This window comes from Lutra lutra, chromosome 3 (assembly GCF_902655055.1).
Source record: "Lutra lutra chromosome 3, mLutLut1.2, whole genome shotgun sequence".
Classification (NCBI taxonomy): Eukaryota; Metazoa; Chordata; class Mammalia; order Carnivora; family Mustelidae; genus Lutra; species Lutra lutra.
Genome location: NC_062280.1, coordinates 155,765,946 through 155,777,675, shown reverse-complemented (window position 1 = coordinate 155,777,675; position 11,730 = coordinate 155,765,946). Strand labels below are relative to the sequence as shown.

Genomic DNA, 11,730 nt, shown 5'->3' with positions numbered 1-11,730 from the left:
CATAAGAAAGTTAAACCTAAAAGTCTTTAAACCAAACCAGACAAATGAGGTCTTCCCAATTATCCATACTCCCTTCCTTCCCTACCACTACCCTTTCCATGCTTAAACCAATAGTCTTGGATGAGATGAGGAAATTTACTTACTTCTTTTGTATTAGAGCCGAGTAGGAAACCTGCTCTTAAATATATTCATAAAGAGGGTTTGAGAGGGTTTCCAAAGTAGTGATAAACAAATGGGGATTTTCAGCCATATTGAAAGACTTTTGAAGGGCCATGTAATACTGAAAAGTTATGGGGCACGTGCACCTGAATGTTTATAGCAGCAACGTCCACAACAGCCAAACTATGGAAAGAACCTAGATGTCCATCAACAGATGAATGGATAAAGATGTGGTAGATATAACATGGAATACTATACAGCCATCAATAGAAATGAAATCTTGCCTTTTACAATGACATCGATGGAACTAGAGGGTATTATGCTGAGCAAATAAGTCAATCAGAGAAAGATAATTATCATATGATCTCCCTGATATGAAGAATCTAAGAGGCAATGTGGGGGGGGTTGAGGGGTAGGAAGGAATAAATGAAACAAGATGGGATCAGGAGGGAGACACTTTAAGAGACTCTTAATCTCACAAACCAACAGAGAGTTGCTAGGGGGAGTCGGGGAGGGAGAGAGTGGTTGGGTTATGGACATTGGGGAGGGTATGTGCTATGGTGAGTGCTGTGAAGTGTATAAACCTGGCAATTCACAGACCTGTACCCCTGGGGCTAATAATACATTATATGTTAATAAAAAATTAAAAATTTTTTAAAATCCATTTCCAGAGTTTCAACTGTAATATATATAATTATTAAAATTATATGTAATATAAATATTATATTTATAACACAATTTAAGTAGATATATTTTTTTATGTCAGATCTTATTTATTACTCTTAGAAAATCTCTTTGGCTGGACTCAGACTTAGAGGTAGAAGCTCTCAGAAAGGACAGCCTCTGTCTCTTGACATTCTATTCATGGTATCTTTCTTTGGTCTCCTTCATTCTTTGGCAAAAGTTTAGCATATTCTGCAACTTCTCCTTGTCCTTAGTATGCTATCTCTTAAGAGCAATATGCTGATGCTTGTGTTGGAGGAACAAGACACTGATCTGGGCACTTCGGTTCTAGATTCTTACCTGCTTTGTTTAGGGGCTTTCTCACAACGGATATAAGCTTTTTTAGAGAGATTGAAAAGTTTGTGGATTATGCTAGCTCTTTTGGGCCCCAGGCAATGAGGCATAGTAGTATCAATGAGTCCAGGAAGAGCCTTCTTTTTTTTTTTTTTTTTTAATGACCAAGTTGAGAACACTGAGATCAGCATTCACAATGCAACCCCAACAGATTTGTGTTTTCTTTCTCCAGTCCTCCTTGGTCTGTAGCAGGAATATCCCTTACTCAACAGCTAGTGGACACAGCCATGGATCAAGACTCCCTGCTTCATGGGGAAGCCTTGTTTGTCATTGTCACCACTGATTCGGACTGTATAACCCTTCCATTCTTCACCCATAACATCAGCAGCAATTTCTGTGGCCATAGGCTTTTCATGAAAGGTACAAGTTAGTGTTCATTGACCACATCAATGAGTTTCTGACAGACAGCAGTTGGGAAAGAGATGTTTGGCTTCATCCTAAAGCAGCCTACTATCTCAGAGGTGCCATGAAAGAGTTTTTTTTGTTTTTTTTGTTTTTTTTTTAAGTAAATTCTACATCCAACTCGGGGCTCAAACTCATGACCCAGAAATCAAGAGTTCCATGCTCTACGTACTAGCCAGCAGGTACCCCAAGCAAATGGTTCTTTTATATTTTTTTCAAATACTTGATCAGCCTAAAATGTATTATGCTGGTTCCTCTTTTCCTTCACTGTGCAGAAGCTTTCTATTTTGATGTAGTCCCAATAGTTTATTTTTGCTTTTGTTTCCCTTGCCTCAGAAACTATCTAGAAAAAAAGTTACTACAGCCAGTGTCAGAGAAATAAATATCTGTGCTCTCTTCTAGGATTGTTATGATTTCACATCTCATATTTAGGTCTTTAGTCCATTTTGAATTTATTTTTATGTATGGTGTAAGAAAGCAGTCCAGTTTCATTCTTTTGTGTGTTGCTCTCTGGTTTTCCCAACACAATTTGTTGAGGAGATTATCTATTGCCCATTGGATATTCTTTCCTGCTTTGTCGAAGATTAGTTAACCATATAATTGTGGGTATACTTCTTGATTTTCTATTCTGTTCTATTGATCTATATGTCTATTTTTGTGCCAATGCTATACTGTTTTAATTACTACAGCTTTGTAATATAACTTGAAGTCAGGAATTGTGACGCCTCTAGCTTTGCTTTTCTTTTGCAAGACTGCTTTGGCTATTTGGGGTCTTTTCTGATTACATACAAATTTTAGGATTGTTTGTTCTAGTTCTGTGAAAAATACTGGTGGTATTTTCATAAGGTTTGCATTAAATGCATACATTGCTTTGGGTAGTGATAGTTACATCTTTTTGGTTTTTTAACATATAGTGTATTATTTTGTTTCAGGGGTACATGTCTGTGATTCACCAGTCTAATACAATTACGTCACTCACCAAGCACATACCCTCCCCAGTGTCCATCACCCAGCCACCCCATCCCTCCCAACCCTCTCCACACTAGCAACCCTGAGTTTGTTTTGCGAGATTAAGAGTCTCTTATGGTTTGTCTCCCTTCTTGGTTTCATCATGTTTCATTTTTTCCTCTCTTCCCCTCTGATCCCCTCTTCCCCTCTGATCTGGCCTTTTTTCTCAAATTCCACATATCTGTGAGATCATATGGTAATTGTCTTTCTCTGATTGACTTATTTCACTTAGCATAATACCTTCTAGTTCCATCCACATCATTGAAAATGGCAAGATTTCACTTTTTTGAAAGCTGCTTTATATTCCTGTGTGTGTGTGTGTGTGTGTGTGTGTGTGTGTGTGTGTGTGCGTGTGTCTGTGTGTGTGTACCACATCGTCTTTATCCATTCATCTGTTGATAGACATTTAGGCTCTTTCCATAGTTTGGCTATTGTGGACATTGCTGCTATAAACATTCAGGTGTACATGCCCTTTGGATCACTACATTTGTATCTCTAGGGTAAATACCCAGTAGTGCGATTGCTGGGTCATAAGGTAGCTCCAGTTTTGACTTTTTGAAGAACATCCGTACTGTTTTCCAGAGTGGCTGCACCAGCTTGCACTCCCACCAACAGTGCAGGAGGGTTCCCCTTTCTCCACATCCTCACAGCATCTATCATTTCCTGATTTGTTAATTTTAGCCATTCAGACTGGTGAGAGGTGGTATCTCATTGTGGTTTTTATTTGTTTGTAGGAGTTCAGAATGATTTGATAACTACCTAGCTGAATTCCTATGACCAGATGAAATCTAGGTCTCCTACTCTTCCACGATCTTGCTCCATGAAAGTTACATCTTAAATGACAACCTATGTTTGTGAATATCTGTTTTTCAAAATTCTTAGGGCTATACAAAGGAAGTTGAGACTCATTAGTCCAAAATGTAAGGCTTTTTGTAGGCTGAAATTTGGAGACACAGATTTTCCTTTTTAAATAAGGGATAACCTGTAGTTTAAGCTCATCCATAGAAACTTTCTGTGGAATTAACTCTGAGAATTTATAAGCAATTGTACTTACTAATCAGATCACGATTAAGAAAATTTTATAGCATTTTTAAAGTCTGGTGTGATTTTTCAAGTGTTTTAAAAATAGAAAGCATTACACTAAACAACCAGGAAGAGAAAACTTAAAATATCCGTAAAATATAGGGGAAATTTTAAAGATTTACAAAGATGAGTAAGCAACTTGGCTGTCACAAATATAGACCAATGTGTTACCTTTTGTATATAAAGAGTACAAAACAAGTAGGAGCACTGTCTCTACACTTCTATTCATCATTGACTATGATCATTGATCTACAACCTCTCAATGAATTCTATAGAACTCCTGCTTTTTTAAGAAAACGGATGGAGGTGTCTAAATAATTTACACTCATTTACTTTTCTGATCATTATATAAACAAGAGACAAGATATCTAGTCTGCTAGTCCCCTTTGGTAGAGAAGTGGTAAAGCCAGACTACAATCTATTTCTGTTCTACTAGAACACTTCCCAGAAAATGTAATAATTGGGGTACAATACAATGTACACTTTGTGAAGTCATTTACAGAATTGGAAATACTCCTTTCCAATTTAACTTTATATTAATAAAATTTCATTTTTCAATTACATGTATAATCAAATTCCAGCAAACTAATATTGAGGGGCAAATTAAAATGAAGAGTGGAAAGAAGTCCTTAAACCTAGTTTAAAATATTTCCTTATGATTTTCCAGTTTGCTATTTAAGAATAATTTCCTTAGGCATAAACCATATCTTTTTGTTTAACATTATTATGTTGTAATGATAAATTTAAAAAGTAGACCGTTTTTCTTTTAGTTCAAATAGCATTCATGAGAAATGACCCATATGGAAAGAATATCTTGGGCCCACATTTATTATGAATAAACTTTGTAAGAAGTGTACCATGAATATTCAATTTCCCCTAAATTAGTAAGTCAGCTATTATTAAGTCAGATACTAAAACATCAAGCCATCAGCTTGAAGGACCAAATTTATATACTAAACACACACACACACACACACACACACACACACACACACACACAGAAAGATACCTAATTTACATTGTCAAGAAGATGACTATTGACAAAATACACTTTCATTATGCAATAAAGTAGATCATATATCTCTGATATTAAGACATTAATAAGACTATTCTACTTTCCACCATTGCAAAGTCTCTTTGCTGGATAACTAAATAAGGAAAGGAAGGAAAGGAAACCTGCAAATTTTCAATTTTAGTCAGCAAATGTAAGCACTTACACTGTGCCTTTACCTACTGCCTGAGCACTTTGATTGGAAGAGTTATACACCAAGGTCCCTAGGTCATGGAACAACAATGAATGCTATCATGGATACTGATCTGCTCAGACTTAAAGGCAATGAAATTTATTTTGCCTATACCAGAAACTTGATCTCCTCTGCTTTCAGTGCTTGCCCTGGAAATAACAACCCAAGTGCCCTACCTTAAAGACTTTTATCTCAACCCTACCTACAGGATTCTTTTCTATATTGCATCTCAGACTTTCCACTAAAATCTTGTTTGCGTACATTTTGATCACTCAGTATCCCAGAGAAGGTTAAAAGGACTGCACATATTGGTGTTGGTAAGTTGAAATAAATTTCACCAGAGATCATTCCTTGTAAGTAAGTAAACAATATGCAATGAAGTTAACAGACATAAAACTACTCTGGAAATGGTTAATCCCAATGCTTCTAATCAGATGAATAGATCAATGTGATAGAGAAACTGAGTTGAAGTCAATGTTTAGGATTTGGATAAGTAGGACAGATAAGACCTGGAGTGTCTAAGAATAGCAAGCTGGTATGGGAAAACCTCCTAAAAAAGAGGATCAATAATAGTATTTTAGGAAGAACAGATCCCAGGAAGAAGGAGAAAAAGGGCATAGCCCATAATTACATTTTAGAGTGGAAAGCAAGGCAGAAACCTAGTCATTTGATCATGTGAAATAGCAAGATGTGTTAGCAAAATGTGTAGCTGCAGATAACAGATATTCCAATTAATAGAGGCTTAAACAAATAAGAGTTGCTTTTTCTTACATGAAAATCAAGAGATGGGCAATTGCTGGAGTTACTTCTCTGTTCACTGAAACTACCCTTAATCTAGTGTATTATTGCTGTATTAATCTAGTGTAATATTGTTCCACCATATTATACTGGCCCTCACTCATGTATGTGTTATCCCACGGTTGACTGCGAGATACCACTGCAACTCCAGACAACAAGGCCATATTCAAAGCCAGATGAGTGGAGTAAATGTTGTACCAGGTTCATATATCACTTTGGACTACAAAAACTTTCCCAGAAAACCCTAGCAAAAATCCATTTACATCTCATTGGATAGAACTACCATGTGGCAATTCCCTTCACTATAAGGAAAGCTGGAAAAGTTAGCACATTCTGCTTTGTTATGTATTTTGTAACATAAGCTAGCCAATACATGCTTGGCAAATAAGGTAATACTATCATTATAAAGGAATAGATATATTGTTTCATGTGGAACTTTTCCTATGCAAAGGAAGCCAGAACAGCAGAAGTAATTATATTAATTGTATTAACTGTATTAATTGCAAGATGAAGTTTTTCACATTTAACATCACTGAAACCAGTAAACTTTATCATTGTGCAGACCACGTGAAAGCCATTACAAGTTGCCATCGTCTTTGCATGCGTATGCAAACTTGGTCATAGTAACATATATTATCATACATTCAGAAGAATACTATACAGTTGCTACCATATGCCAAGCAATATAGCTAAAGGCATAACAAAGTATAAAGTCTTCAAAATCAATGAAAAACATTTCAAACATTCAGGGGCTGGTTTGACTGATATATCTATGAATCATGTGAAACTATCATTAAGATAGAAAATATCAGTTTGTCAGAAATTTGATACTGATTTTGAACAGAAGCTTTTTAACATCCAGTAATGCATGATTCAGTGAAGATAAAACTATAAATTAAAGAGAAAAACATCAGCCTCAAAAGTTGTAAGTTAGTAACTTGGAAGAAAACCTCCAAGTTTTTAAGAAATACTATAATGCTCTTAATGGAATAAGCTATAATATGTGCAAAAATATGGAGGATTTGCTAAGTTAAAAAGTGGTACAAAGAGCCTCCAAATATGAGGAAGTTATAGCAATTCTTATTTTCATTAACTCTAATTTTCAGTTTAGGTATGTACAAGAGTGATTTTTTTAACAGTCTATGATCAAATAAGTCTAAAAGGAGTCTTTCCGTAGTAAACACCATTCTAACTTTGAAAGTAAAACACTGTCTCATTGTTTAATTAGCATGTGTTACTCTTATTAGTGCATAAAATGGAGTGTTTCACCTTACAATAAAAGCATTTTAATGAATCTGATATGATCAGTAGTAAAGTGGTGGCGGGGAGGTGGGCGGGGGGGCTTTAGACTGACAACTCTAGTAGAATCAGGAACGTTCCCTAGATAATTTTAAGAAAATTAAAAATGAGCTCCTCATGAGGTAGTCCTTTTCCAGAGAAGTTCACCCAAGTCCTATGACTCTAGGCTTAATGCAGTCTTTATTACCTTCCTTGGTTTTGCAAACAGTAGCCCCACTAGCTCAAAGCGCCATTTCAAGTTTTTAAGAGTTGAAATGCATTGTTCTGTACCTGCTACTTCTGCCCTGGCTGGCTGGAGTGTTGCCAATATCTGTCAGTGTCTCTGTTGTTTTTTGTAAATTTTTAATATTCCCTATGGCAGCTTCTGTTTGCTTCTGGTTTTCAGAAATACAGTTGATTTGTGACTACTGACCTTGTACCCACAACCCTACTAAATTCCCTTATTGTTTGTCATAATTCATTAGTGATTATTTGGGAATTTCTATATAAACAATCACATAATCTTCAATTATGAAAGTTTTGTTTCTTCCATCCCAACCCTCAAAAATGGTTGTTTCTTTCACTACTATACTAAATGAGACTAAATGTAATTATAATTAAAAGCAGTAAAAGTGCGTATCTTTGCCTTGGTCCTAAGCTCAGTGAGACAATTTTCATTATTTCATTATTTCACTATCTATAAAGTTTTATTTGTGCATTAGTTTTCAATTATGTGGTTTCTTCAATAATTGCCAGAAAATTCCTTTCTACTTTTACTATCTATAAATTTATTTATTTCATCTAAATTTTCAAGTTTATGACATAAAGGTATGCAAAATACCTTCATTATCTTTGTGGTGTTTCAGTATATCTATAACAATATTATTCTTTTCATTTCTAATGTTGCTAATTTGTTCCTATTTTTCCTGGTTCAGTCTCACTAAAAGTTTGTCAACTCCTTTAGCCTTTCCAAAGAACAACGTTTTACCCTTGTTTATTCTTTCTGGTGCAGGTTGCTATATGATTTCTTTAATTTATGCTCTTTTATAATTTCCTTCTGCTTTCTTCAGGCTTGTTTTTGTTCCTTTCTCCAAATTCTTTAAGTGGATGCTCAGTTAATTACTTTTAGCTATTTTTTTCTTTTTCTAATAATGTGTTTTTAAGTCTATAAGCTCCCTCTAAACTCCACTTTAACTACACTCTGTGAAACAAATGAGAATGCACAAAATGAGGGCTTTTGTCTCCAACATTTCTTGAGGACTTGTTTTTTTTCTTTTTGAAGTCAAGGTCTTTAATGACCTTAACTGCATACAATACTGACTTCTCTTTATATTTGCTTGACCTCTGAATTTTTGGAAATTTTTTTAAAGATTTTATTTATTTATTTGAGATAGAGTGAGAGTGAGAGAGTACAAGCAGGGGGAGCAGCAGGCAGAGGGAGAAGCAGGCTCCCCACTGAGCTGGGAGCCTGACTCCGGGCTCAATCCCAGGCTCCAGGATCATGACCTGAGCTGAAGGCAGCCACTTAACCAACTGAGCCACTCGGGTTCCCCAGTTTGGGAAATCTTTTTTTTTTCTACACTTCCTTTTTATGAATGTTGTGATGTTGGTGTCTCCTGGTTTTCTGACTCACTTCTCTGCCTCCTCTGGGAAATCTCAAGTCACCTCCATTTGACTTCTAAATGTCAGTTTCCAGTACTCATTCTTAGACTCTTCATTTTTTTTTTTTTTAAATATTTGTCCCTAAGTTAACTTCTCTAATCTCATGGTTTGGAATACCATCTCTATCCTGATGAACCCCACACTTTTCTCTCCTATAATCCCATGCTTGCTTTTTTTTTTTTTCCCTCCTAGTTAGATACATAATAGACATGTCCCAAACAAAAATCTTGATTCCTTTCCACCTAACTCCACTAAACTTGTTTCTCCCCCATATTGGTAAATGATGCCACCACTTTCTCAACTGCTCAGGTTAAAAGACCATGGATTATCTTTGCTCATCTCTTAATTGCATTCATCCCAAAGTATGCATGTTCTCACATATGTGTGCATGCACACACATACTCAAACACACAAATACACACTCTTGTAATGCACTGATAAATCCTATCAATTTAACTTCAAAGGCATACCTAGATCTCATAGATGCATTCCACGGTTCCCACTAATATCATAGCCCAAGCCATCGTTACCTATTGGCGAAATACCAAAGAGCCTCCTAACTGGTTTATACATTCCAATGCTTGCTTCTCTACCATCCACCTGCCAAAGAATCAGAGTGATTTTTTTAAAAATATAACATTAGTCAGATTATATTATTTCTCTATTTAAAACTTCCCAAACAATTCCCATTGTGCTAGAATAAAATGTAAATTCCTTCCCCTGATTGTTAAAATACTATATACAACCTGGGCCCTGCCTATCTGTCTGACTCATCTGGCTTCATACTTCGTTCTCACCACTGTGCTCCAGGCTTCTTACTGTTCCTTGAACACAATCAGTTCTTTCTGCTCTAGTACCTTGCACTAGCTGTTTCCTCTGCCTGAAAGTTCTTACCCAAGGTCTTTGTGCCACTGGTTCCTTCTCTTCTTGTAGCTCCTAATTTATGCTACCTGTTCTGAGCAGGATGCCCAGAATGCCAACCTAGTTTAACCACAGAGCCACTTGATCACTTTGGTCAATTACAAGTTTGTGAAAACACTTTAGATCTATCTCTTATTATATACCTGTTTGCCTGTCTCTTCCAGAATTTAAGCATTTTGCAAACAAAGATAGTGCTTATCTTTGTTTACTGCTTTTTTCCCAGCATCCAGAAGTGTCTGTTATATGATAAGAACTTAATAAATTAATGAAAAAGTGAATCCTCAAGACAAAAACAAAAAACTTAAGGTTAGTTCCTAAAGTAGCTTAGAGGAACTACTGTACTAATACAGTTATTTTAATTCCAGTGTGATTTGAAGACTCAGAGAAGAAATCAGAAAGCCAAAACTTGTCGCAAGTGACACAAAATCATCTTTAGTGACCGTTTTTCTGAGACCCTGTCAAAGGCAATTTAGAAGACCCTGGATAAAGTGGTGGGCTCATGAAAAATCAATAAATGCCCCTCATCTCTTCCTCTAAGTCTTATAAAACATATAAATAAGAACATTTAAGCTCTTTTTAAGGAAACTGTTAAAAATGGCTTACCCAGGAAATTTATTTTTTCTTTATCTTTTAAAACTCTTTGGTTTTTCTGCATGTGGCTGTCCAATTTTCCCAACACCATTTATTGAAGAGGCTGTCTTTTTCCCATTGGACATTCTTTCCTGCTTTGTCGAAGATGAGTTGACCATAGAGTTGAGGGTCTATTTCTGGGCTCTCTATTCTGTTCCATTGATCTATGTGTCTGTTTTTGTGCCAGTACCATGCTGTCTTGATGATGACAGCTTTGTAATAGAGCTTGAAGTCCGGAATTGTGATGCCACCAACTTTGGCTTTCTTTTTCAATATTCCTTTGGCTATTCGAGGTCTTTTCTGGTTCCATATAAATTTTAGGATTATTTGTTCCATTTCTTTGAAAAAAATGGATGGTACTTTGATAGGAATGCATTAAATGTGTAGATTGCTTTAGGTAGCATAGACATTTTCACAATATTTATTCTTCCAATCCAGGGGCATGGAACATTTTTCCATTTCTTTGTGTCTTCCTCCATTTCTTTCATGAGTACTTTATAGTTTTCTGTGTATAGATTCTTAGTCTCTTTGGTTAGGTTTATTCATAGGTATCTTATAGTTTTGGGTGCAATTGTAAATGGGATGGACTCCTTAATTTCTCTTTCTTCTGTCTTGTTGTTGGTGTAGAGAAATGCAACTGATTTCTGTGCATTGATTTTATATGTCTGACACTTTACTGAATTCCTGTACAAGTTCTAGCAGTTTTGGAGTGGGAGTCTTTTGGGTTTTCCACATATAGTATCATATCATCTGCGAAGAGTGATAGTTTGATTTCTTCTTTGCCGATTTGGATGCCTTTAATTTCCTTTTGTTGTCATTTCCTTACACCACACACGAAAATAGACTCAAAATGGATGAAGGATCTCAATGTGAGAAAGGAATCCATCAAAATCCTTGAGGAGAACACAGGCAACAACCTCTTCGACCTCAGCCGCAGCAACATCTTCCTAGGAACATCGCCAAAAGCAAGGGAAGCAAGGGCAAAAATGAACTATTGGGATTTCATCAAGATCAAAAGCTTTTGCACAGCAAAGGAAACAGTTAACAAAACCAAAAGACAACTGACAGAATGGGAGAAGATATTTGCAAATGACATATCAGATAAAGGGCTAGTATCCAAAATCTATAAAGAACTTAGCAAACTCAACACCCAAAGAACAATAATCCAATCAAGAAATGGGCAAGAAGACATGTACAGACATTTCTGCAAAGAAGGACATCCAGATGGCCAACAGACACATGAAAAGTGCTCCACATCACTCAGCATCAGGGAAATACAAATCAAAACCACAATGAGATATCACCTCACACCAGTCAGAATGGCTAAAATTAACAAGTCAGGAAATGACAGATGCTGGCGAGGATGCAGAGAAAGGGGAACCCTCCTACACTGTTGGTGGGAATGCAAGCGGTGCAACCACTCTGGAAAACAGCATGGAGGTTCCTCAAAATGTTGAAAATAGAACTA

The 11,730-nt window shown here is 36.1% G+C and overlaps 1 pseudogene; it reads right to left on the bottom strand.

Moving 5' to 3' along the window:
• Window positions 1-1,021: 1,021 nt before the first annotated feature.
• Window positions 1,022-11,072, bottom strand: LOC125095639 (40S ribosomal protein S6-like; annotated as a pseudogene).
• Window positions 11,073-11,730: the final 658 nt, after the last annotated feature.